Consider the following 25,420-nt stretch of genomic DNA (forward strand, 5'->3'; position numbering starts at 1 on the left):
TTAAAGCTAAGTTGGCAAATCACTGAAAACAGAGTTGTTAGACACAAAGAACTGTCTCCCACTACAGCAGGTCAAAGAACGATCATGAATTTCTATGTTAGGCTGTATTTAAGCTGGCAGATGTTAATGTGCCATATTATGAATATTATGAATCTCTTCAGCTCTTATATGTTTATGTATTTCTGTTTCTTTTACCCTTTGGTTATTGTGTGTCTGATATGTTGGGTTTTTATTGTACAGTACTTTTTGATGTTGCTTTTAAAGTGCTTTATAAATAAATAAATAAAATAAATGTGAACAGTAGAATAACAGACTTTCTTTTTAAGCCCTCTATAACTGTTTTAAATACAACATAAATCCATTTGGCTATGTGTGAAGCTTGCTATTCACCAGCCAACTTACCTGATGCTTGGGTTGGGTTTCCATTTGCCCTATGGTACTTTCCACTCAAAACACAACCAGAATACCTTCACATCCTCTATGGGCACTGATATTCCTCCATCTTTAATCATCATATTCACTGAAAGAGTTAGAGCAAATGTGAATCAGCGCCTCTCCAGCTTTTTAGTTAAAGTGTCTTTTGGAAAGGCATCATCTATTTAATTATTTCCTACCAATTTGCATTAAGAAACCACATGTTTAGTTTGCAAATAAGTGGAATCCATTTTCTGTGATGTGAGGCAACCATTATCAGTCACTCCTATCAAATACCCAGAACTCTATTCTGATACTCTGGTCCCTTCTCCAGAACATATTTCCCAGTCGCTATGTTCAATTTCTTTGTTTAATTTAATTATTGCATTTATTGCACTATATGAGAAACACCAGTCAATCATCAGAGACATGTTCCATCCATCCATCCATTTTCCAACCCGCTGAATCCAAACACAGGGTCACGGGGGTCTGCTGGAGCCAAACCCAGCCAACACAGGGTACAAGGCAGGAACCAATCCTGGGCAGGGTGCCAACCCACCGCAGGACACACACAAACACACCCACACACCAAGCACACACTAGGGCCAATTTAGAATCTCCAATCCACCTAACCTGCATGTCTTTGGACTGTGGGAGGAAACCGGGGCGTCCGGAGGAAACCCACGCAGACACGGGGAGAACATGCAAACTTCACACAGGGAGGATCCGGGAAGCGAACCCTTGTCTCCTAACTGCGAGACAGCTGCGCTACCACTGTGCCACCGTGCCACCCCAGAGACATGTTGATCTTCTAAAAAAGTTTACTGATTATCGAAAAAACTAAAGTACATTGAAAACCTACCTAAAATTGAACACCAAAAAATAGTTATACAGTATATACTTTTTTATCTAATCAGACCTGTGATTAACTGTAGGTTATTTCAACGACAACTGACAAAAGGCAAAAATCAGCCTACCACACACCAGTGTTCTATCTCACCAGGCCAGTTTAAACTCTTTAATCAACATGTGTTTGGGTTATTGGTAATAAGTGGAGTCTTTTGGGTCAATTCTGGTTAATACAGAAATCAACACAAGAGGCAACCATAGTTGATAACAGACAATAAAATACCTTCTGTAAAATCTAATAATAAAAAAAATGCCATGGAAATAAGGAGACAGTAATAGACAGAAAAACATACATGCATTTTCTGAAGCAAGTTTGTCCATTATATGGCTGACATTTTGACAGCAATGGGGCTCCAGCAGACCCCCGTGACCCTGTGTTCGGATTCAGCGGGTTGGAAAATGGATGGATGGATGGATGGGAAGAAAAAAATGTATATGACACATGGCCACCAGAGGGCACCGTGAGGTACATATCCACTCTTAACCAATTTAAAGCCACCAACTAACCCAACATGTGCATCTTTGGGATGTGGAGAGGAAACTGTTGTGTCCACTCAAAACCTGTGACAGTGATTAGGCTGGGATTCAAACTTGGTTTCCTAGAACTCTGAGGTAACAGTGCTAACTATTGAACTGCTGTAGTGATAATGCTGCAGTTACAGAAATAGTTTACACAAAATTAAGTATATTAACAGAAACAACAATAACTATGTTAAATCAAATTTTAAAATAGGTTAAAACAAAAGCATGCAAAAGTTATTTGTGTGAAGTACATTTTATATAATTTTTCAAGACAATGGAGTTTCCAAAGCTCTTACAAGTCACTTTGTGTAATGTAATAGAGTGTGGAAGAACTGATTAAATTTAACAGCAATTCTGCTTGAATTTCAGAAAATATTTGCCAAAAAACTGCAAAATGAAAAAACACAGTAAACGCTTGACTAAGTCTACTATTTTTCCTTCATAACCATTACCAGTTAACACCCAGTCCAGTATTTTCCATAAACAGCAAGACTTAAGTTTGTTTATTGAACCTGCTTCCAATTCCAGTTCACTTCCTTACAGTAGGTGCCAGAATCTATCCTGTCAAGATATAAAGACAGCAACCAACACCCGATATAGTATCCATTTATTATAATTGCACAAAACCCACACAACATCAGTTTAGAGATGTCCATTAACCTACAACACTAAGCATGTCAAAAGCCTACATGAACTTCAGACAGACAGTGACCAGGCCTGGAACTAGGACCCAGTGTTCTGAAACTGTAAGACAGCAATGCAAAACATTTTGTGAATCCTTTTACTAAACAAGTTTTTAAATGCTAGCAGAATTTCTTTGCAGACAAAACTGCATCTGTCTAAAGCTTTTCCATCTAACAGTAGCTCCAAACACGCTGTTGATTTTGTTTCAACCCTGAAGTGTCTTCCAGTCACAACAGATAATGCAGCTGACAGATATATTTGTAATTATTATGAATAGTTGAAATGATGGAATCTACCATTGTTGAGCTGTATAAGTGTCTCTTGAATAGGTCTGAAATATTTATGACTACAGTGGTGCATGCAGCTTTCTCTGTATATGCTAACCTAATGGCTTCATGAAAAATAAATACTGAAATCCACAAAGAAATATGTCTTGCTTTTAAATTAAAATGTGACATGCTGTACTGTATTATGAAATTGCATTATTATATGATTCTGAAGATGGCTGCAAACCAAGCTGATAGTTAACTGCTCTTTCTTGAAACTAAATGAGAGTGATGTTGAGTTTACATTAAACTGCTCCCTGAGTTGATCACAGTGCAAGTTATTGATAATAAAAAAAGAAAAATATTCTATTCAAAACTTATATTTACTTCTATATGATCATAACTTTCTTACCAATTTCTGATTGAGAATTTGCATTGTTCTAATAGTATCCATATAACTCCAGTGCAACTGTTAATTTATTTGCATCTCCAGTGGGGAATATTAACTTCTTCAGCTGCTCTGAGGAATTTGTCCCAGTTTTCAAAATTAAATTTAGTGAAAAAACATAAGCAAAAATGACCTTTTTTCTGTAATATTTGCACAATGCAGTGAAATGACCAGAAAATTTCCAGGAAGCAAAATCAGATGTTATTGTGTGAAAGTTCTGAGGATTAATTTACAGAATACTTTGACATGAAATTAACAAGAATGTACCTACCAAAGATGATAACATAACCCCTCTTGTTATTTGTTCATGCATTTATTTTTGCAGATGATCACTAAAGACTGAAGAATATTACTTAACAGGACATTCATATGTGTTGTGTATATTGGAGTGTAGTAACTATCTAGCACTTTTACAGTTTCATTGTCCATGCATCCATTTTCCAACCTGCTGAATCCAAACACAGGGTCACGGGGGTCTGCTGGAGCCAATCCCAGCCAACACAGGGCACAAGGCAGGAACCAATCCCACGCAGGGTGCCAACCCACCACAGCAGTTTCATTGTCGTCTTAATAATTTACTGCATCTACATCTAATGTGGTACTGATTACTGGATAGACAAAAATAAAGTGGGCCCTAAGTGGCTTTGGTGAAGAATGATAACTATGACCAATCACTTACTCCTAAAGCTCTGGTATATATCAAGGAGTGGTGCACCATAGAAGAATTTTCATAAAAGAACTATAGTCATTTATCCATAACACAGCATAACATAACATTCTCATACCCACTTAATCTAATTCAGATTTTGGAGGGATGAAGTCTATCCTGGCAGTGCTGGGTATAACGCAGGAAACAGCTCTAGACAGGGTGCAAGTTGATCACAGAGCCCACTCACGTGCTCACCTTCAATTACTCCCAAAGAGCCAATCTGGAGTTCCCATTTCACCTTAAGTGTACATTTTTGGCAATGAGGAAGGAAGACTAGAATATTCGCAAAGAATGGGAAGTATGCGCATGACAAGAAATGTAATTCATGAGTTGTATTTTAAAAAGTAATTTACAAAGCAATGTTAGAGCGGGCAATGGATCAATGCAATAAATAAAACAATGTAAGATCGAATCAGTGAAATCAGAAGGGCTGTATAGCCTGATTATAACAATATAAGTATGAAATGGGACTGAAAAATGTGAGAAGCCTTATGAACATAAAATGATAAAGTGCCGGAGAGCAGCACAACAAAACTCAATAGGAATTTGTTGAAAGCAGAATAGCCAGACTTTAGAACAGCAAGAAAAATATCACTGGTGAAACTGGATTAAAGTTCAAAAATAAACAAAATTGTTCCAAAATGCTTCACAAGAGATGACCCAAAATGCAACATGGATCCTTTAAAAAATTAAAGATATTTAGCTAACAAAAAATTAATAAACAAAGGGTGCATAAAAGAGCACAAAGGTGTTGCCAAAAGGCCATTCTAAGCCAAACAAGTCACAGTACATCCATCCATCCATTATCCAACCCGCTATTATCCTAACTACAGGGTCACAGGGGTCTGCTGGAGAAAATCCCAGCCAACATAGGGCGCAAGGCAGGAAACAAACCCCGGGCAGGGCGCCAGCCCACCGCAGGGCACACACACACCAAGCACACACTAGGGACAATTTAGGATCGCCAATGCACCTAACCTGCATGTCTTTGTACTGTGGGAGGAAACCAGAGCACCCGGAGGAAACCCATGTAGACACGGGGAGAACATGCAAACTCCACGCACGGAGGACCTAAGTCACAGTACACTTATTTAAAAATCATTATCCAAAAACTGTAGCAAAATGATCAAAGAAAAGGAAACAAGAAATTAAAAATGGCAAGACACACAAACACTCCAAATTACTTCAATGAAAAAACTGCTAAAGCCTCATCCCAGGCAGATTATATGGCCTGGGGGAGGTCTCAGCAGTAGTGATGTCACGGTGGACCCACCTATTGGGGGGGACATCCACAAGCACAAGGAATGTCTGCAGATTTAAATAGACAGTACATAATTAGAAAGAAAACACAAATCTTACAAAAATATGAAAAACACAATCAAGGGACAGAACCCTGGCTGAAACACAAAGTTGACAAGAGATATTGTGTATGACAATCTGACAGGAATGGCTAAAGGGCAGAACAGGTGGCCACGATTCAAATGGAAAGTAATAAAAGAGAATCCATATTTATACCTGTCATCCCAACAAACTACTCTTTGCTCTGAGTCTGGGTTTTGCAGCCATACATCTCTAGTAATCTTCTTATCTCATGGAGAAATGTATGTTACTTGCTCAGAACAGTGTAGAATAGATTACAGTGAAGTTTTGAAATAACTGGTAACATTAGGAATCACAGCTAGTTTGTAAAATATACTCACTAAACCGATTACCATTTCTTATGTCCAAGCTGAAGATTCTAATTGCCTGTGTAGTCTGTGCAGTTTCCTTTTTAGGACATTTTTTTTAATCTGAGTTCCCATAAAGAATTATACTGGTAGGGACAGCATCTATTACAACTCACATTTTAGTACACACATAAGCAGGCCAGTTTAACAAATTCATTTTCCAGTTCAAAATGTTATGTATTTTTGCTGTATTTTCTATTACGTTTCAGAGTGAATTATAAATGCAGTTTAACGTCAAGGCAGCTGAAGTATATCCAATCAGCATTCAACACAAGGCAGGGAAAAACCCTGAATGGAATTCCAACCCATTGTAGAGCACACTTACATATACACTCAAATGTATTCATGCAAGGTCAGTTTAGATTCAGCAATCAAGTTTAAGTTTACTTTCATATGTACATAGTACAATGAGGTGTTTGCATGTAATCCACAGACTAGTGAAAGTAGTACAATACAAACAGCAGAACAGACATCAGTGTAATTTTCTATTTAGTAGCCTAAGTACTTCCCTGAATCCAGTAGTGTACATGCTAATACTTTTAATCCATTTGCCAGAAACAAGATTGATGAAAAGTGATTGTGCAGATGCATTATGGTCCTTGATAATGATTAATTAATTCAATAATAATAATAATAATACTATTTACCTTTCTAAAACAGGGTGTGTTATAGAGGTCCTAAAAAGAAGGTAACTGTGTACCAGTAATATCCTGTGCTGACTTCACCACCATCAGAGTTACTTAGCTCAGCAATGGCCGTACCAGGATTTATGCAGCCAGTGAGGATGGATACCTCAGTGCTCCTATAGAAGCCTTTGGGATAGACAAAGACATCCAGGCTTTCCTCAGGCATCTGAAGAAGTAAAAGTGTTTGTCAGCCTTCCTGATGATTACTGAAATGTGTTCTGCTTAATTTAGGGAATCATGATTGTCTTCTATTTGCTCTTTAAGGACAAATAACAATTCAATTAATGTACAGTATTAACTCCCCCAAGTGTGCTATGTCCATGGTTCCCATCCATGAATTGATTAAGCATGTCATTTGTTACTTGTATTTGTGATTAACTGCTAAATCTATTATAGTGTATTTTCTGAATCCTTTCTTAACAATAAAGTTGCCTCCTTTATTTCACTTTCATTCTTATTAAGTGAATGAGCAGCAGACACAGAAACTGTATACAAGACAATATTTCTTTCTTGTTTATTTTAAAATGTTTATTACTGTGGTCACTGAAAAACTATTGGAACTGGTCCATATCATATTAGTAGGTCTGATTCAAGCCCTAACATATTTATGCAGTCCAGAAAATATAATTTAGCGTCACCAGGGAGCCCAAATTGATCCAAGCAGCTATGCAATTAAAGTAGGGCTCATGGACCTCTGGGAAAATTGTGTTTCACCAGTTAACCTTATAATATACCGGTGTCTGAAGTGGAAATTGCTATTGTTATGTTGCTGTAATCTGGTCATACCTGAAACATGGGATGGCTGCTGTTTGTGAAGTTTCTTAGAAGCATATAAATACCACAAAAAAAAACAACTTTTTTTTGGTAGAATAAAGGATGGAGGCTATGATAAAAAAACAAAAATGCACACATGCAAAGGTCAAACTTCCAAAAAAACAAAACAGAGAAAAACCACAAAGGATAGTCACAAAGACAACAATGGCCCCATACTGTGATACCCAGAGAGGGGCTTGACCTGTGTAAATATGTAAACCACCTGTAAACAAGTGACTCATAGAAGTGGGGAAATCGTGTGGTTCACAGTAGGCTGAGGTGGGAGAAGAGGGATGGATGAAAGTGTTAACCCTGACATCAGTTGTCAGTATGTTCATTGCCTGGAGATTGAGAATATCAAAAAATGTGTTTTGGCCTCATAAATTGGGAACTGTACTGCAGGACCAATAAATAAGCACAGATCAATAAGAATATAGCAGACTCTAAAATACAGCATTGCAAGGTGCATTCCAAGTTAATTGTGAGGCAAGTCTCTTAACCAATTGTATTATAGCTCTGTATTTACAATATGTCTTTGGATGTTATTCCCTATAGACAGGATAATAAAGTAAACGTTATTTCTTTTCAGCAGGCAGTGCTGCCTAGCGGTAAGGGTGTTCAGTGCAAATCTCAATAAAATTGTCTATGCTTTAATTGTAAAAAATAGCTGTAGATGCTTAAAATATTTCAACCTTTTATGTCATATAATAAAGGTTAACCCAGCCACCGAGGATGCACAAACCAGTGTGTTTCTTCGTGCCGGTCCCAAGCCCGGATAAATGGGGAGGGTAACGTCAGGAAGGGCATCCGGTGTAAAATTTTGCCAAATCAATATGCGGCAACAATAGAAATTTCCATACCAGATCGGTCAAGCCCCAGGTTAACAACGACCGCCACCAGTACTGTTAGCCAACAGGGTGCTGGCGGAAATTGGGCTACTGTTGGCCGAAGAAGAAGAAGGAGATGGGGAAGACGAGTCCGGAGGCAGGAGAAGAGGAGGAAAGTAAAGAGAGTGGAACTGAGGGTAGGAACTTTGAATGTTGGCAGTATGACTGGTAAGGGGAGTTAGCAGATATGATGGAGAGAAGGAAGGTTGATATATTGTGCGTGCAAGAGACTAAATGGAAGGGGAGTAAGGCCAGGTGGATTGGAGGTGGATTCAAATTGTTCTATCATGGTGTTGATGGGAGGAGAAATGGGGTAGGAGTTATTCTGAAGGAACAGTATGTCAAGTATTTTGGAGGTGAAAACTGTCAGGCAGAGTAATGATTATGAAGCTGGAAATTGGAGGTGTGATGATGAATGTTGTTAGTGCATATGCACCGCAAGTTTTGTGTGCAATGGGTGAGAAAGAAGATTTTTGGAGTGAGTTGGATGAAGTGATGAACAGTGTACCCAAGGGACAGAAAGTGGTGATTGGAGCGGATTTCAATGGGCATGTTGGTGAAGGGAACAGTGGAGATGAGGAGGTGATGGGTAGGTATGGTGTCTAGGAGAGGAATGAAGAAGGTCAGAGGATTGTGGATTTTGCCAAAAGGATGGACATGGCTGTGGTGAATACGTATTTTAAGAAGAGGGAGGAACATAGGGTTACGTACAAGAGTGGAGGAAGATGCACACAGGTAGATTACATCCTATGCAGAAGAGTTGATCTGAAGGAGATTGAAGACTGCAAAGTGGTGACAGGGGAAAGTGTAGTTAAGCAGCACAGGATGGTGGTCTGTAGGATGACGTTGGAGATCAAGAAGAGGAAGAGAGTGTGGGTAGAGCCAAGGATCAAATGGTGGAAGTTGAAAAAGGAAGACTGCAAGGTTGAGTTTAGGGAGGAGGTGAGACAGGCACTGGGTGGCAGTGAAGAGTTACCAGACAGCTGGGAAACTACAGCAGATGTAGTAAGGGTGACAGCAAGAAGGGTTCTTGGCGTGACATCTGGAAAGAGGAAGGAGGAAAAGGAAACCTGGTGGTGGAATGAGGAAATACAGGAGATTATACAGAGGAAGAGGATGGCAAAGAAGAAGTGGGATAGTCAGAGAGATGCAGAAAGTAGACAAGAGTACAAGGAGATAAGGCACAAGGTGAAGAGAGAGGTGGCGAAGGCTAAGGAAAAGGCGTATGATGAGTTGTATGAGAGGCTGCACACTAAGGAGGGAAAAAAGGACCTGTACCGATTGGCTAGACAGAGGGACCGAGCTGGGAAAGATGTGTAGTAGGTTAGGGTGATAAAGGATAAAGATGGAAACATATTCACAAAAGAGGAGAGTGTGTTGAGCAGATGGAAAGAGTACTTTGAGAGGCTGATGAATGAAGAGAACGAGAGAGAGAAGAAGTTGGATGATGTAGAGATAGTGAATCAGGAAGTGCAATGGATTAGCAAGAAGGAAGTAAGGACAGCTATAAAGAGGATGAAAAATGGAAAGGCTGTTGGTCCAGATGACATACCTGTGGAAGCATGGAGGTGTTTAGGAGAGATGGCAGTGGAGTTTTTAACCAGATTGTTAAATGGAATCTTGGAAAGTGAGAGGATACCTGAGGAGTGGAGAAGAAGTGTACTGGTGCTGATATTTAAGAATAAGGGGGTTGTGCAGGACTGCAGTAACTACAGCGGAATAAAATTGATGAGCCACAGCATGATGTTATGGAAAAGAGTAGTGGAAGCTAGGTTAAGAAGTGAGGTGATGATTAGTGAACAGCAGTATGGTTTCATGCCAAGAAAGAGCACCACAGATGCAATGTTTGCTCTGAGGATGTTGACAGAGAAGTTTAGAGAAGACCAGAAGGAGTTGCATTGCGTCTTTGTGGACCTGGAGAAAGCATATGACAGGGTGCCTCGAGAGGAGCTGTGGTATTGTATGAGGAAGTCAGGAGTGGCAGAGAAGTACGTAAGAGTTGTACAGGATATGTACAAGGGAAGTGTGACAGTGGTGAGGTCTGTGGTAGGAATGACTTATGCATTCAATGTGGAGATGGGATTACATCAGGGATCAGCTCTGAGCCCTTTCTTATTTGGAATGGTGATGGACAGGTTGACAGACAAGATTAGACAGGAGTCCCTGTGGACTAAGATATTTGCTGATGACATTTTGATCTGTAGCGATATTATGGAGCAAGTTGAGGAGACCCTGGAGAAGTGGAGATATGCTCTAGAGAGGAGAGGAATGAAGGTCAGTAGGAACAAGACAGAATACATGTGTGTAAATGAGAGGGAAGTCAGTGGAATGGTGAGAATGCAGGGAGTACAGTTGGCGAAGGTGGATGAGTTTAAATACTTGGGTTTAACAGTACAGAGTAATGGGGATTGTGGAAGAGAGGTGAAAAAGAGAGTCAGGCAGGGTGGAATGGGTGGAGAAGAGTATCAGGAGTAATTTGTCACAGACGGGTATCAGCAAGAGTGAAAGGGAAGGTCTACAGGACAGTAGTGAGACCAGCTACAGTATGTTATATGGGTTGGAGACAGTGGCACTGACCAGAAAGCAGGAGACAGAGCTGCAGGTAGCAGAGTTAAAGATGCTAAGATTTCACTGGGTGTGACGAGGATGGATAGGATTAGAAATGAGTGCATTGGAGGGTCAGCTCAAGTTGGACGGTTGGGAGACAAAGTCAGAGAGGCGAGATTGCGTTGGTTTGGACATGTGCAGAGGAGAGATGCTGAGTATATTGGGAGAAGGATACTAAGGATAGAGCTGCCAGGGAAGAGGAAAAGAGGAAGGCCTAAGCGAAGGTTTATGGATGTGGTGAGAGAGGACATGCAGGTGATGGGTGTAACAGAACAAGATGCAGAGGACAGAAAGATATGGAAGAAGATGATCCGCTGTGGCAACCCCTAATGGGAGCAGCCAAAAGAAGATGTCATATAATAAAGGTTGGCCAAATTAATAAAAGCATGCAGCTGGAGCAAAGATTAGAGTGATAGTGTGCTACACAAACAGGAAAGTACAACTGTAATTTCAAATCACCCAGTGCACAGTTTGAATTCGAAAATTTCATTCCTCACCTAAACTCGGTTAACATTTTTGGGTAACTGTTACTACACATTTACCCTATACAAGCTAAACTATAATGGGTCTTTATGGATATTATTATAAGCAATAATCCAGAATATTGGATTATGTGATTCAGAATATTATAGAATTTAAGATGGCAGGGTCATATTGCATTTCAAATTACAATGACCTAGAGCATGTTTCTTAGCTGGAAAATGAATGGGAACCTGCTGAAAAGACCCCTAGCTGGGAAATGCATAGTGAGGAAAGATGCTGCAGTCTGAGAATCCACCCGCCATATTCTACAGTCCAGCAACTCTAATCTCACAGTACTCCTCAGGGAATGAAAGCTTGCTGGAGATCTGAAAAAGAGCAAATGTGAGATTGTCTGCTCTGAACATTTCTCAGGCTGCACTTTGTTTATATACAGAGGAACTTTGGAGATTATAACACTTAAAATCTGAACGTGGAAAGTCATCTTCTTTGTTTATGATGGCTAGTAATGCATTTTTCATACACAAAATGTACTTGTGCTTACAAAATATTTAAAGGTTAAGGAGATCTGTTGTGGGCACACCATTGAATTGCAATAACAAAAGAATATTAATAAATAGTGTGATTCAAGAAATATAACAACACATTTCCATGAACACATACACTTAGAGCCTAAACTCAGAAGCTGATCATGGATTTGGACAAGTGGCACATAAAGTACAGTATACAAGTAACACAGCTTTGTGTAAATATTTAAACCTTCTTTGGGCATGCTTACTTTAATCTAAATAAGTCACTGCTTCATTTTTTAGTTCAAGACACAAAGTGTCATATTAACAATAGCGTAAAAATATTCTATTTTTAGAAATAAGTATAATACTGTGTTTGAAAAGATTTTACATGATTATTTTGTTTAATAGCACTTTGGTTGACACTTCGCTTTTATTTGCAGTTATAGCAGGATTCCACACAAACCAAGGGAAACAAAGTAATAAAAGTGTAGAATGTAGGATTAGCCAAAATTGGGACAAGCCTGACACATTAGTGACAGGAAAACATTGCCAGGAACTGATAAAGGGTGCAAAATGTCATCTTATATTGTACTGGTGGGGCCAACAAAATATACTCATGGGGGCTTTTGAAGTAGAAATATGTTAGAGATCTTCTGTTGTTACCAAAGTTGGCTAAAGTCAGAGTTATCCCAAGAAAGCATAGTAAATGTGAACTTAAATGTGGAAAAGCAGTTGAAGAGTGTAATGAGACTCAGTCATGAGCATAAAGGTTTGGGGAATTAGCAATCCTGTATAATTGAAAATAAGGCAAAAATAAGAAAATGTCTTTACAGACACACGTTCAATGCGGAACTGAGGTGAGACAAGATGGTGGGGGATTTATATAATGGGAATAAAAAGAGGTGGGATCTTGATTGAACTGTAACCAGAAGTGATGTCATAATTAGGGAGGATCTTGGAAGGCAGAAGTGACATCTTTAGGAGACGGGTTCTGATGAGGGTCTGCAGAGGGAGAAAAGGAAAGAGAGTTATTGGACAACACTAACCCTTGGCTCAGCTGAAAAACACTTGCTTTTGAGCCTGTAAACTGTCTCCCATGTGCACGTGTTTGACAAGAGGTACAGCATATTTGACAGAGTTTGCATAAATTATACAATAATATGGCTTGTATGTCTCATAACATTATTCTGGTTAATGTGAGATAGTGAAATTCCAGGTACTTTGGAAGTTTATTAGCACAAGAGTACAATGGTTAGCATTTCTATATTATGCTCCAGAGATCTCAGTTTAATTCTCAGCCCAGTAGCAGTATATGTGAAATTTATTGATTGTTTACTCATGTCCAGATGTGTTTTATTCGAGGTACTTCAGTTTTAACTTACATCCCGAAGGCATTTGCACAAAATGTGTTTGCGTGCAGGAGAGCACCCTGTGAAGAAATAGCCTCACTCTCCAGGCTGGTTCCTTTGCACTTGGTGTTCCTATAATAGGAACCAGCTTTTTTTCTAATTTGCATGCATAATTAAACACATGCTGCTGCTATGATTCTAAACAAGCCTTGAAGGAGCCCTACCCTGCGAAACAATAATAAATATGTATTACTCTTTACAAGGCATTTCTATCTTTTTCTTGGAAGGAAAAAGTACAAAGCATCTGCACAGATACATGCAAAAAAAAACTACACGCAGAAATGTGACATCAGCTCTGGGAGCATAATGAGATATATTTTATTTACTTTTTTCCATTTTATGGCCATTCGTTATATTTTGCTTGTGGTATGCACTCATTTAGTGTCTTTTGTTATTTGAGGCACATTGGCACAGTGGTTAGCACTTATGCATCACAGCTCAGATCACATTTTGGCCAGAATAATTGGTGCAACATGGTTGGCAGATGCTTTCTTAGCCTTCAGGGACAATTTAAACACAATTGCACCATTATAATCCACTCAAAACTATTTCAACTCTTTCCCCACTGACTTCAATTCATTTCATGGATTTCAGTGAAGTTCCCGAACATTTCCTTGATTTCATGGAGCTCACGCGAAGCAAACTCTGTGGGGTTCACTCATTATTAATTATCATGAAAAGCAGAAAAACAAATATGCCATGTTATGGTTTAGGGGTAGCAGAGACTTGAATGGTCAATGCACAAGAACAGAGAGCACTTATTTGGCAAAGAGTAAAAACGGGCAATAGATGTATGGACAGTCACAAAATGACAGAAGCAGCATCTTAGATGTTCATCCATCCATTTTCTAAACCCACTTATCCAAAGCAGGATTACAAGAAAGCTAGAACCTGTTCCAGTGGACACTGGGCACAAGGCAGGAAGAATCCCTGGACAGCTTGCCAGCCATTTTCAACAATGCTATTTATGTGCAGCATGTATAATGTGTCTGATGTTAAGAACAAAGATTGTATGATCCTTCAACTATCTATTTTGAGAGTGAGTGAAAAGGTAAGGAAAAATATTTTAAAATATTATTCTGCTAAAGAATTATTTTCACAATATCAGGTATTTTCAGTTGTGACCGTAATAAATAAATAAATCTATCTATCTATCTATCTATCTATCTATCTATCTATCTATCTATCTATCTATCTATCTATCTATCTATCTATCTATCTATCTATCTATCTATCTATCTATCTATCTATCTATCTATCTATATTAAAAAAGTTTTCTGCCATATCAACGTTATTCAGCCTTGACCACTCCCCTCCACACCATTTGCCCAATCATTACACCTACTGCACACATCCTCTCTCCGTACCACCTCATGACACTCTCAGTGCTAACTTGCCTTTTAACGCAGTCGGTTATAATGGCAAGGCAGAAAAGCAAATTATCTATTTAAGAATGTCGAATTTTAGATCACGATAGAAAAAGCGTGACAAAAGCTGATAATGAACATCGAAAAAAACTAAATGAAAGAAAAAGAGCTGTATACAGTGGTGTGAAAAACTATTTGCCCCCTTCCTGATTTCTTATTCTTTTGCATGTTTGTCACACAAAATGTTTCTGATCATCAAACACATTTAACCATTAGTCAAATATAACACAAGTAAACACAAAATGCAGTTTTTAAATGATGGTTTTTATTATTTAGGGAGAAAAAAAATCCAAACCTACATGGCCCTGTGTGAAAAAGTAATTGCCCCCTTGTTAAAAAATAACCTAACTGTGCTGTATCACACCTGAGTTCAATTTCCGTAGCCACCCCCAGGCCTGATTACTGCCACACCTGTTTCAATCAAGAAATCACTTAAATAGGAGCTGCCTGACACAGAGAAGTAGACCAAAAGCACCTCAAAAGCTAGACATCATGCCAAGATCCAAAGAAATTCAGGAACAAATGAGAACAGAAGTAATTGAGATCTATCAGTCTGGTAAAGGTTATAAAGCCATTTCTAAAGCTTTGGGACTCCAGCGAACCACAGTGACAGCCATTATCCACAAATGGCAAAAACATGGAACAGTGGTGAACCTTCCCAGGAGTGGCCGGCCGACCAAAATTACCCCAAAACTCATCCGAGAAGTCACAAAAGACCCCAGGACAACGTCTAAAGAACTGCAGGCCTCACTTGCCTCAGTTAAGGTCAGTGTTCACGACTCCACCATAAGAAAGAGACTGGGCAAAAACGGCCTGCATGGCAGATTTCCAAGACGCAAACCACTGTTAAGCAAAAAGAACATTAGGGCTCGTCTCAATTTTGTTAAGAAACATCTCAATGATTGCCAAGACTTTTGAGAAAATACCTTGTGGACTGATGAGTCAAAAGTTGAACTTTTTGGAAGGCAAATGTCCCGTTACATCTGGCGTAAAAGGAACACAGCATTTCAGAAAAAGAACATCATACCAACAGTAAAATATGGTGGTGGTAGTGTGATGGTCTGGGGTTGTTTTGCTGCTTCAGGACCTGGAAGGCTTGCTGTGATAGATGGAACCATGAATTCTACTGTCTACCAAAAAATCCTGAAGGAGAATGTCCGGCCATCTGTTCGTCAACTCAAGCTGAAGCGATCTTGGGTGCTGCAACAGGGCAATGACCCAAAACACACCAGCAAATCCACCTCTGAATGGCTGAAGAAAAACAAAATGAAGACTTTGGAGTGGCCTAGTCAAAGTGCTGACCTGAATCCAATTGAGATGCTATGGCATGACCTTAAAAAGGCGGTTCATGCTAGAAAACCCTCAAATAAAGCTGAATTACAATTATTTTGCAAAGATGAGTGGGCCAAAATTCCTCCAGAGCGCTGTAAAAGACTCATTGCAAGTTATCGCAAACGCTTGATTGAAGTTATTGCTGCTAAGGGTGGCCCAACCAGTTATTAGGTTCAGGGGGCAATTACTTTTTCACACAGGGCCATGTAGGTTTGGATTTTTTTTTCTCCCTAAATAATAAAAACCACCATTTACAAACTGAATTTTGTGTTTACTTGTGTTATATTTGACTAATGGTTAAATGTGTTTGATGATCAGAAACATTTTGTGTGACAAACATGCAAAAGAATAAGAAATCAGGAAGGGGGCAAATAGTTTTTCACACCACTGTATAATAACAATCAACAACAAAGATAATCATCCAATAGATGAGAAAGAGAAAAATATCCCAAACAAAATGCGAACAGAAATGCAAAAAAGAAACATTTATAAAATGTTAGTTAGAGGATAAAGTAATTCGTAATATTGTTTTTGACGAGGCGTTAATATAATTTTTTATTTACTTTTTAATTACATTTTAATTTTTTACTTCTACTTTTTTACTTTTTACTGTTTGTTATTATTCATTGGTATTTAAAATAGACAGCTGTAGTGAAATGTTCAAGTCACTGATTTTCTATCTATAATAACTAAGGAGCAAACCGTCTTCCTCCCGTGCCCTGCATACTCTTCTATATACCATCTCTTTAAATACAATCACTTTCTCTAACAGAGGGGCACACCAACAACACCCTTTGAGCAGCTCAGCCCTGAGATAGCGGGTGCCCGGTGCCCATCCCCACGGGTTGGCGAGCAAAATGAGCAGGGGGGGAGCCCCTAGTATGTAACAAAAATAAAAAAACACATTAGCAGGTTTAGTTTTTCACCATTTTGCAGATACTCTTCACTTGTGTGCAGCTACCAATAAATTTTACCTGTAGCTCAGTGGAAACACTGCCAACTCAGTAATTTTATGTGGTTTGACACATGATATTTTAAAGCACAAATGAATAGTCAACAACAACATTCTCCTCATGTATGCAGACATGGTGAATTTCTCTATCAGTGCAATTTTATTTTCAAAAAAGATTTCTCATGTGACACGTAATTTGTTGGTCAACAAAATGCAGAAACTTTAGAAAAAAACTGAAATGTTTTTCACTCTTGATCTTCTGTCCATATGGTAAAGGTTTAGTCAACTTCAGGTGTTTGAATTGTGCCTTGATATACAAGAAGGGCAAAGAAATCCAGCAGGTTGTCATAACAAGCATCAGACCTTGTGTAACCTGGAATTTGGCTTAGTATGTGCTGCTATATTAGTTGCTGTGTACATACTGTATGTTGGGTTGAGTCATAACTGCTGGTAACATGCCGTCACTTATGAACACTTCTTTATCTGATACTTCCACCTTGAGCCCTGGCGATCCAGAGAACAGTAACTGGCATGCTTCACTAACACAGAAACTAGAATCTGTCATTCTATCATTGTCAGTTTCTGAAGAACTGTCACCATTATCATCCAATAAATTGCTTTCTATTTCACACGCTTTACATGCCTCTATTCAGCCTGCCCTGTCACTGCAAACACTGTGTCAACACCCCACACTCCTTCACTAGCCACTGTTCACTGGATGACCTTGTGTGGGCAGCTCATTCCTGATGAGTTATCTCAGAGATAAGCGAGTTAAAGAAGACTCAATCAACCAGTCTAGAGGTAGCAATATTTATTTGAAAAACAAATAAATATTTATTAATATATTTTGTTTAATTTTGCCACCACAGCTCATGTTATCTAATGCATAACTCTGGGTGAAATGAAAAATTTTACCGAACTCAAAGTGAAGCGAATTCAGTGGGTATCTCACAATACTACTGGCCACTCTGATGTGGCCCTTTATAAGTGTGCATGTGAGCATATGCGCTAAAATTGACTGCCACCATTTCCAGGATTGGTGTCTTTCTTCAGCTTAATACTACAGACTCTGTAACCCTGAAATTAAGTGTGTTTGACAATGGAAGAATGCATACATTTTCTACTTATCAGCAGTTCAAAAATGTTTTTAGTTCACCTAATGTATCTTCATCTGCATCACTTCCTTCACTGAGCAGACAAATTGCTTGAGTCTCATTTTTCCTAGTTTATATTTGTCATTAGCATTTTATGTTCTGATAGAAAAATCAGTCCAAGCCTGGAAATGTCCAGAACACATTGATGCTCCAGTTGAAGTTCAACTTTGCAGTTTAGCATGTAGTGGCCTGCAGTGCACACTGCACTGTCTAATCAATAATGTATTCTTTTAAGTGGACTAGTTATTTATGGGGTAATTGTCCCTTATTGTTCTGCTTACTCTAGCACCAGATGCATGTCTTATGAAAATCTTACGACTGTTCTGTGGACAGAATGGTTAGTACCATATATTTTTTTTGCCAATTTAGAAACACTTCTGCTGACAGTTTATTTAAATGTTTATGATATAGCACATATATTAGTTAGTAGTTACTTAACATACATCTGACTGATATTTTTTGTTGATCAGACTTACAACTTTACATTTGAAGCAACATTTCAATCAGAAATAAAAACCATACTGTAATTAGCCTATGGGAAGCTTGTGGTTAGTTTTTGCACTTGTGATATAGGCACTGGGTTAACTGGGCCAGAAAATATAGATACCATGTTGGTGATGTCATTTGTGCTCACAGAAATTAGTGGGTCAAGGTGTATATAATGCATAAGGCATTTGGTATGATATCTATAGTACAAGTATAATTTTTTGATGTTGTTTTATATTTAGTTTTTTAAAGATCTCTTCGTAAAGGAGAAAACTGGGACCCTAAAAGCACCTATAGAGGAACTAGAGGAGCACCTGAGGAAGACCTACTCCGATAACAAGAGGCATGTGCCAGCCAGGATTCCAGATAACAATGCTGCCAATTCAACCACCGAGCACCAGTTGGAATTAAGGCCCCCTACATGGAGCGAAGTTGAGAGGACAGTAAAGCGGGCAAGAGCAGCCTCAGCCCCTGGGCCCAATGGCATCCCATATAGGCTCTATAAGAATGCGCCAGATGTTTTGAAGTACCTCTAGAAGCTAATGAAGGTGGTATGGGAGAAAGGAGTCATACCGAAGGCATGGCGGCGGGCAGGAGGTATCCTGATTCCCAAAGAGAAGAATTCTTCAACCATCGATCAGTTCCGCCAGATCAGCCTCCTGAATGTGGAAGGAAAGATATTCTTCAGTGTTGTGGCCCAGAGACTCTCATCGTTTTTGCAGAAGAACAATTTTGTGGACACCTCAGTGCAGAAAGCAGGGATAAGAGGATTTTCAGGATGCCTGGAACACCAAAATGTCATCTGGCACCAGATACAGACAGCTAAGAAGGAAAAGAAAGATCTGCACGTGGTTTTCCTAGATCTTGCCAATGCTTTTGGGTCAGTGCCACATGAGATCTTGTGGACGGCGTTCAATTTCTTCCAAGTCCCAGAGGGAATCACAAGGCTGGTCAAAGCCTACTTCCAGGACCTGCAATTCTGTGTGACAACACAGACTAGAACAACGGCCTGGCAGCACCTTGAGATAGGCATAATGGCAGGCTGTACCATCTCTCCACTGGCGTTTACCATGGTGATGGAGCTCATTATTCGAGCCTCCCGATGGGTGGTTGGAGGGGAACGGTCGAAGGCTGGTTTGCGTTTCCCCCCAATCACGGCATACATGGATGATATGACAACAATAACAACAACAAACGCATGCACCAAACGTCTGTTGAATAAACTTCAGGAAAACATCAAGTGGGCACGAATGGAATTTAAACCCAGCAAATCCCGCAGTATCTCCATAGTCAAAGGCCAGCTTACCAATGAGAGGTTCCAGGTCAACAACGAACCAATACCAACAGTTTTGGAGAAGCCTATCAAAAGCCTTGGCCGTTGGTATAGTGCAGAGCTCAAAGACTCGAAGCAGGTGGAACAACTCAGGCAGGATGCAATCAACGGCCTAAATAAGATCAATAACACTGCCCTTCCAGGGAAGCTGAAATTGTGGTGCTTTCAATTTGGGCTACTGCCCCGGCTCATGTGGCCAATTTCTATCTATGAGGTCACATTATCCCAGGCCAACCGGCTGGAGAGACTAGTGAACGCACAAGTGAGGAAATGGCTTGGGCTGGCGAGGTGCCTCACCAGCATTGGCCTGTATGGTAATGGAGCCCTCTCTCTGCCAATTTCAAGCCTGGTGGAGGAGTACAAATGCGCGAAATCAAGGCTGGAAATGACTCTCACAGAATCCCGGGACTCAGTTGTCAGAGGTGCTGCTCCAACCCTAGCAACAGGGAGGAAATGGAAGCCATCGGCAGTAGTTGCGGAGGCAAAGGCTGCCCTCAGACACCAGGACGTAGTAGGGCATGTCCAACATGGTAGAGGGGGCTTTGGATTCGAAGCAGTAACACCTGCATGGCAAAAGGCTACTCCAATGGAGCGGCGGAAAATGGTGGTGGAGGAGGTCCGCCGCCAGGAGGAAGCAGCTAGGTGTGCTAAGGCGGTCTCCCAAGCCCAACAAGGCCGCTGGATGAAGTGGGATGGTGTGGAGAGGAGGAAAATTACTTGAAGCGAGATGTGGAGCATGGAGGCTAATAGACTAAGTTTTATCATCAGAGCCACATATGACGTCTTGCCCTCCCCAACCAACCTACATCTTTGGCATGGAAAGGATCCAGCATGTCCCCTGTGCGCTATCCCAGCAACCCTCAAACACATACTGGTGGGTTGCAAGACCAGCTTAACTCAAGGAAGATACACCTGGCGCCACAACCAAGTGCTGAGATGCTTGGCTGATGAAATGGAGAACAAGAGAATAAACATTAACGCTATACCTCTAGAAGCACAAAGTATCATCCGACAGAGAACAACCTTCATGCGGGAAGGGGAGAAACAGCGGACCAAGCCTTTACTTCAAGATAATGGTCCATTGAACCCAGCCCGGGATTGGGAGTTGCGAGTGGACCTCAATCAGAGGCTCACCTTCCCACCCGAAATTGCGACAACTAACCTGCGTCCAGATCTTGTGCTCTGGTCCAAGTCCTGTCAGCGTGTCTTCATCGTTGAGATGACAGTCCCATGGGAGGATGCTATCAATGAGGCATTCGAACGGAAGAGGCTGCGATATGCCAGTTTAGCAGCTGAAGCAGAGGGGCGAGGCTGGAACGTCAAAGTGTGGCCAGTGGAGGTGGGATGCAGAGGGTTTGTAGCCAGTTCCACCACGAGGCTATTGAAGGAAGTAGGGATCAGAGGGCAGGCTCAACGGAAGGCAATTAAAAGAGCTTGCCACTGTAGCGGAACGGAGCAGTCACTGGCTGTGGCTGAAACGTAGGGACTTAACATGGGCTGCCAATTGATCGAGTGGTGTCACCATGCTACATACACCCGGGCCTGATCAACCAGGGGTGGGCCAACCCCAGCGGAGGGTGTCTTGTGTTAAGCGGCCGAAACACCCAATGAAGTCGGGGCACACAACTGAAGATGTGTCACATTGGTTTCACCACGCAATTCTGTGGCAAATTTCACTCCATTCAAGATGACTTCTCCTTTCAACTGTTGTGCTGAAGAATTAGGGATTTTAACAACTAGTCCTAGTAAGAATCCTAAGTAATTTTTTGTTTAAGATTTTTTAGATGTTTTTTCAGGTGAAATCATGTCCGTTATCATATGCCCAATGAGAGTTACAACATTTGAAGTGCTATATAGTGATTTGTTTGCTTTTACAGAAGATTGAAGACATTCAAATAAAGTATCAGAGGAAGTCCAAAAGGCCACTCAACAACTACAAATGCCGCCCAAGGACTTATGTCAGGAAGGAAAAATGGTGCTAGGCTGCTTGGGGCCAGAAGCAAAAATATTCCTTGGTGCTTCTCCAAGAATACAAACGTACTGCTGTTCAAAGGCCTAAGTAGCTGCTTACACTATTTACAGTACATCACTGTAGCTCTGGTTCAGACAGGAAGCAAATGCAAATGTCTACTAGTTGGCTGCCTTCAGATAAATACCATATGTCACAAAAAAGATTGTCTCCTACAAAATTACAAACCAACATCACCTTTAATATCCGACTACTATAGAGTTCCACTTTTTCACTATATTATAAATTTACAGGTCATCATGACAGACTAATAAAACTCTCTCATCCTCTTTTTCTTCTTAATGTCCGACTGCTGCCCTTAGCCCCATTGCTACTTTGATCAATTTGTTTCTGTGTTAATGGGAGACCTCAAAGATGGAAGATAATGAAGGACTCCAGTGTCATATAATTGTATGATTTAATTAAAACCATGGACGATACCCTGCACTATAGTATTTTGTCAAATGGTTCAGGAGAGGCTGGATGCCCAATTAACCTGAGTAAAGCAAATTTTCATTTTGACTTTTCCAAATTACTGTATAGAATTTTATTTTCTCCAGCATCTTTATCAGTGGGAGTCTTTGCATTTTTTCCTTCTCACTCACTGGCATCATAATAGCTTATGTTAATTAATTTCAGCTGTGACTTTGGAATTTTAAATTTACTAATCAGCTAAATATCTATTCATCTATTTTCTAAGCCCATTTACTCCCACAAAGAGTCAAACTGGACCAGAGCCTTAATGTATGCATATACCTGTATAGTTCATGATATTTTTTATTTCTATGCTATTACTTTTTTTATCTGTAAATCTGTGTAGAACTCTGATCCTGTCCTCTGAGAACTTCTCTATTAAAAAAAAATACCTATCCATTCACTTTTACAACCCAGTGTGGTGGAGCTACGAGCATCTGTGTGTATAGATAAATGGTCACATGCTGTGGCACAGTGTATGTCTATGTTGCATCCTGCCTGTATTTACTATTTTTTTTCTTTTTATATTGGTAAATGTATGGAGAATCCTTAACCTGTCCCTTGAGAAACACCATTACATATAAATATATAAAACGTAATTCAGTACAAAGAAAGACCTATCGTCTATGCCAGTTTTTCAAAGGACTAAAACAGATGGAATTTGTTACCTTACTAAGTATTAGAGTCACAGGGCAACTTGTCTTAGTATATTTGTCCTATTTAATTTTTACAATAAAAAATTGTGCATCTCAAATTCTCACCCATTAGTATGATGCTGCTTTTGGTCTATAGATCTATGCAAAATGAACATATTCCTTTTCTCCTCCTCCTTTAACCCAGCCTTTTTCAACTAAAGATCATTGATGAGTGGCAGTTACACTTGGTAAATAAATATCTTACAGTAAACTTTGATACCCCTGGTTTCAAACTCATCCCTGTATAATTATCGTAACTGGTGTTTCAATCATTTTTAAATGGGTGCCAGCTCATGAGCCTTACATAAGTACATACTGTATGTACCTTGCTCATTAGGAAGTGTATGATTATGCAAACTAAAAAAGGAAGTAGTCATTGAACTAAATAATAAGGTTGCATCTGTGTGTGATTTATGTCTGATTAAGAAACTAAATAGAATGAAAATCATCATTTACAGTGATCACTTGCATTGCATTTAATAGCCATGTTTACTAAAGAATAAGAAAATAGATTAGCATAAGTACAAAAATCCATGACTCGTGAAACATAATTCAAGCAGATCAAAAGCAAGCAGTTCATGAAGGCAAACCTTGAGATAAAAGCAAAATGAAGATATGCTAAAGCTGGTGAAAAACTTGTGAACCTCAAGGATTTACTGTAAAGACAGTCTTTCTCCTGGGGTCTCTAAATTATTTGTTTCATTTTCCTGACATTTTGTCAAGCTTCCTTTCAGTAAAGTATCCAAGATTGTTCTCGAAAATAGAAATAAACTTAGTTTAATGAAAGGAAGGATGTTCTTTGTAACAGAATTTGGATGCTGAAACAGCTGGATCCTCGCACTCTGTGCACTATGTTGTGTGACCTATGATATATACAGTAAACTGCTAGAAAAGTTCCAATTACTGAAACTTTCAAAAAAGAAAATGATTATTTAATGAACTGATATACAATTTATAGAACAAACCATTATTTTATCTGGTACGTACTGTATTATTTGCTCTCATATTTGACTTTCTAAAGGATACTTAAAAAGTATTCTTTAACATGAACATGTAAAAAACTTGAGATTAAAATTCTCTTTTGCAAAGGAGAACTGGGTGTTTGTAAAACATTACATTTAGACATTACATTTCTTTGTCTTGTACTCTTTTTTCATACAATAAACAATCCTTCATGCCCTTCTTAAAGAGTATGTTTAAATCTAAGAAAGACTGTAGAATATGTATGGCTAAAAGCACAGCATGAAAAATGTCTGTCCATACAGGATATTTATTTAGTATAAATAACTGTTGAATCATTGGTTTATTGGTCACTAGGTGGCCTCAGAGTACTTTATATATTAAAACACCTGAAAAAAAAATCTTATTTCATTATTAGCTTACCTCTGCTTTTAAGCTAGTGAAAGACATTTGCATGGGGTTAAACCTGTTTTTCAGTTTCCTGCTGGTTAAACTTTTAACAACAAGGTATTGCAGTTTGTAAACCTGGATAAAGATTAGGCAAAGTACTCAAGGATAGTTAAATACTGTATAATGCTTGCGGGTTGTTAGCAAATCCGAATGTAGGAGATCTGTTATATAAAAAGATAAGTAACTTTTCTCCATATCAGTTTATTTAAATTTACCCATTTATACATCCATTTTCCATTATATTGTCACACTAGGCTAAAACCTTTCCTGAGAGCAAAGAATGAAACAAACTTGAACAGGACATTAATCAGCAATAGGCCAACCTCACTTATGCACCCACACTGGGTCAATTTACAGTCATTAATCTTACTTGTGCAAATTTAAGAACAAGCGCCCAAGGAAAACAGAAAAAACTTGAAAATAACATGCTAACCACACAAGGATTGTGGGCCAGGCAATAAAACCATGCCTATGAAATTTTGGATAAGCAACTCTAACGACTACACAGCATTGTTTTCGGTTCATCAATGGTTTAATGCCATGGTTATAAGAAATACAGTATTCCTAAATTATACATGTCTAAATAACAATAAACAGTACTGCTACATATACTGAAAGCTAACAGTTGTGAAGCAATTGAATTGAATGACGAACCAAATAGTTGTGATGAAAGAGGTCAGGAAACATCAATTGAACAATAATGGAGCAAGCTGATTTTTATATTAGATTTGCAAGGTCTCCCCTTTCATGTACGAGTTTACTTACAATTTCTCCAGTTTCCTTGCACATCACAAGAGCATTTGTGTAGCTTTAATTGAGGACTTTAAGTTGTTCCTGTATGAGTGCAAGTTTGCCCCATAATAAATGAGTTACCAAATTTCCCCCGGGCGACAAACAAAGATCTATCTATCTATCTATCTATCTATCTATCTATCTATCTATCTATCTATCTATCTATCTATCTATCTATCTATCTATCTATCTATCTATCCTGTCCTGTCCTGTCCTGTCCTGTCCTGGTTTTCCTCTTAACTTAAACTTGATTCTGGCTCCTTGCAACCTTTCAATATACAGTA

General features: G+C 39.3%; 1 protein-coding gene across 1 annotated transcript in view; it reads right to left on the reverse strand.

Moving 5' to 3' along the window:
• LOC114659144 (kynurenine--oxoglutarate transaminase 3-like) overlaps positions 1–25,420 on the reverse strand; it is a 181,746-nt gene that overhangs the window by 84,215 nt on the left and 72,111 nt on the right. The window lies entirely within an intron of this gene.

The sequence above is a fragment of the Erpetoichthys calabaricus genome, chromosome 10 (genome assembly GCF_900747795.2).
Source record: "Erpetoichthys calabaricus chromosome 10, fErpCal1.3, whole genome shotgun sequence".
NCBI lineage: Eukaryota > Metazoa > Chordata > Cladistia > Polypteriformes > Polypteridae > Erpetoichthys > Erpetoichthys calabaricus.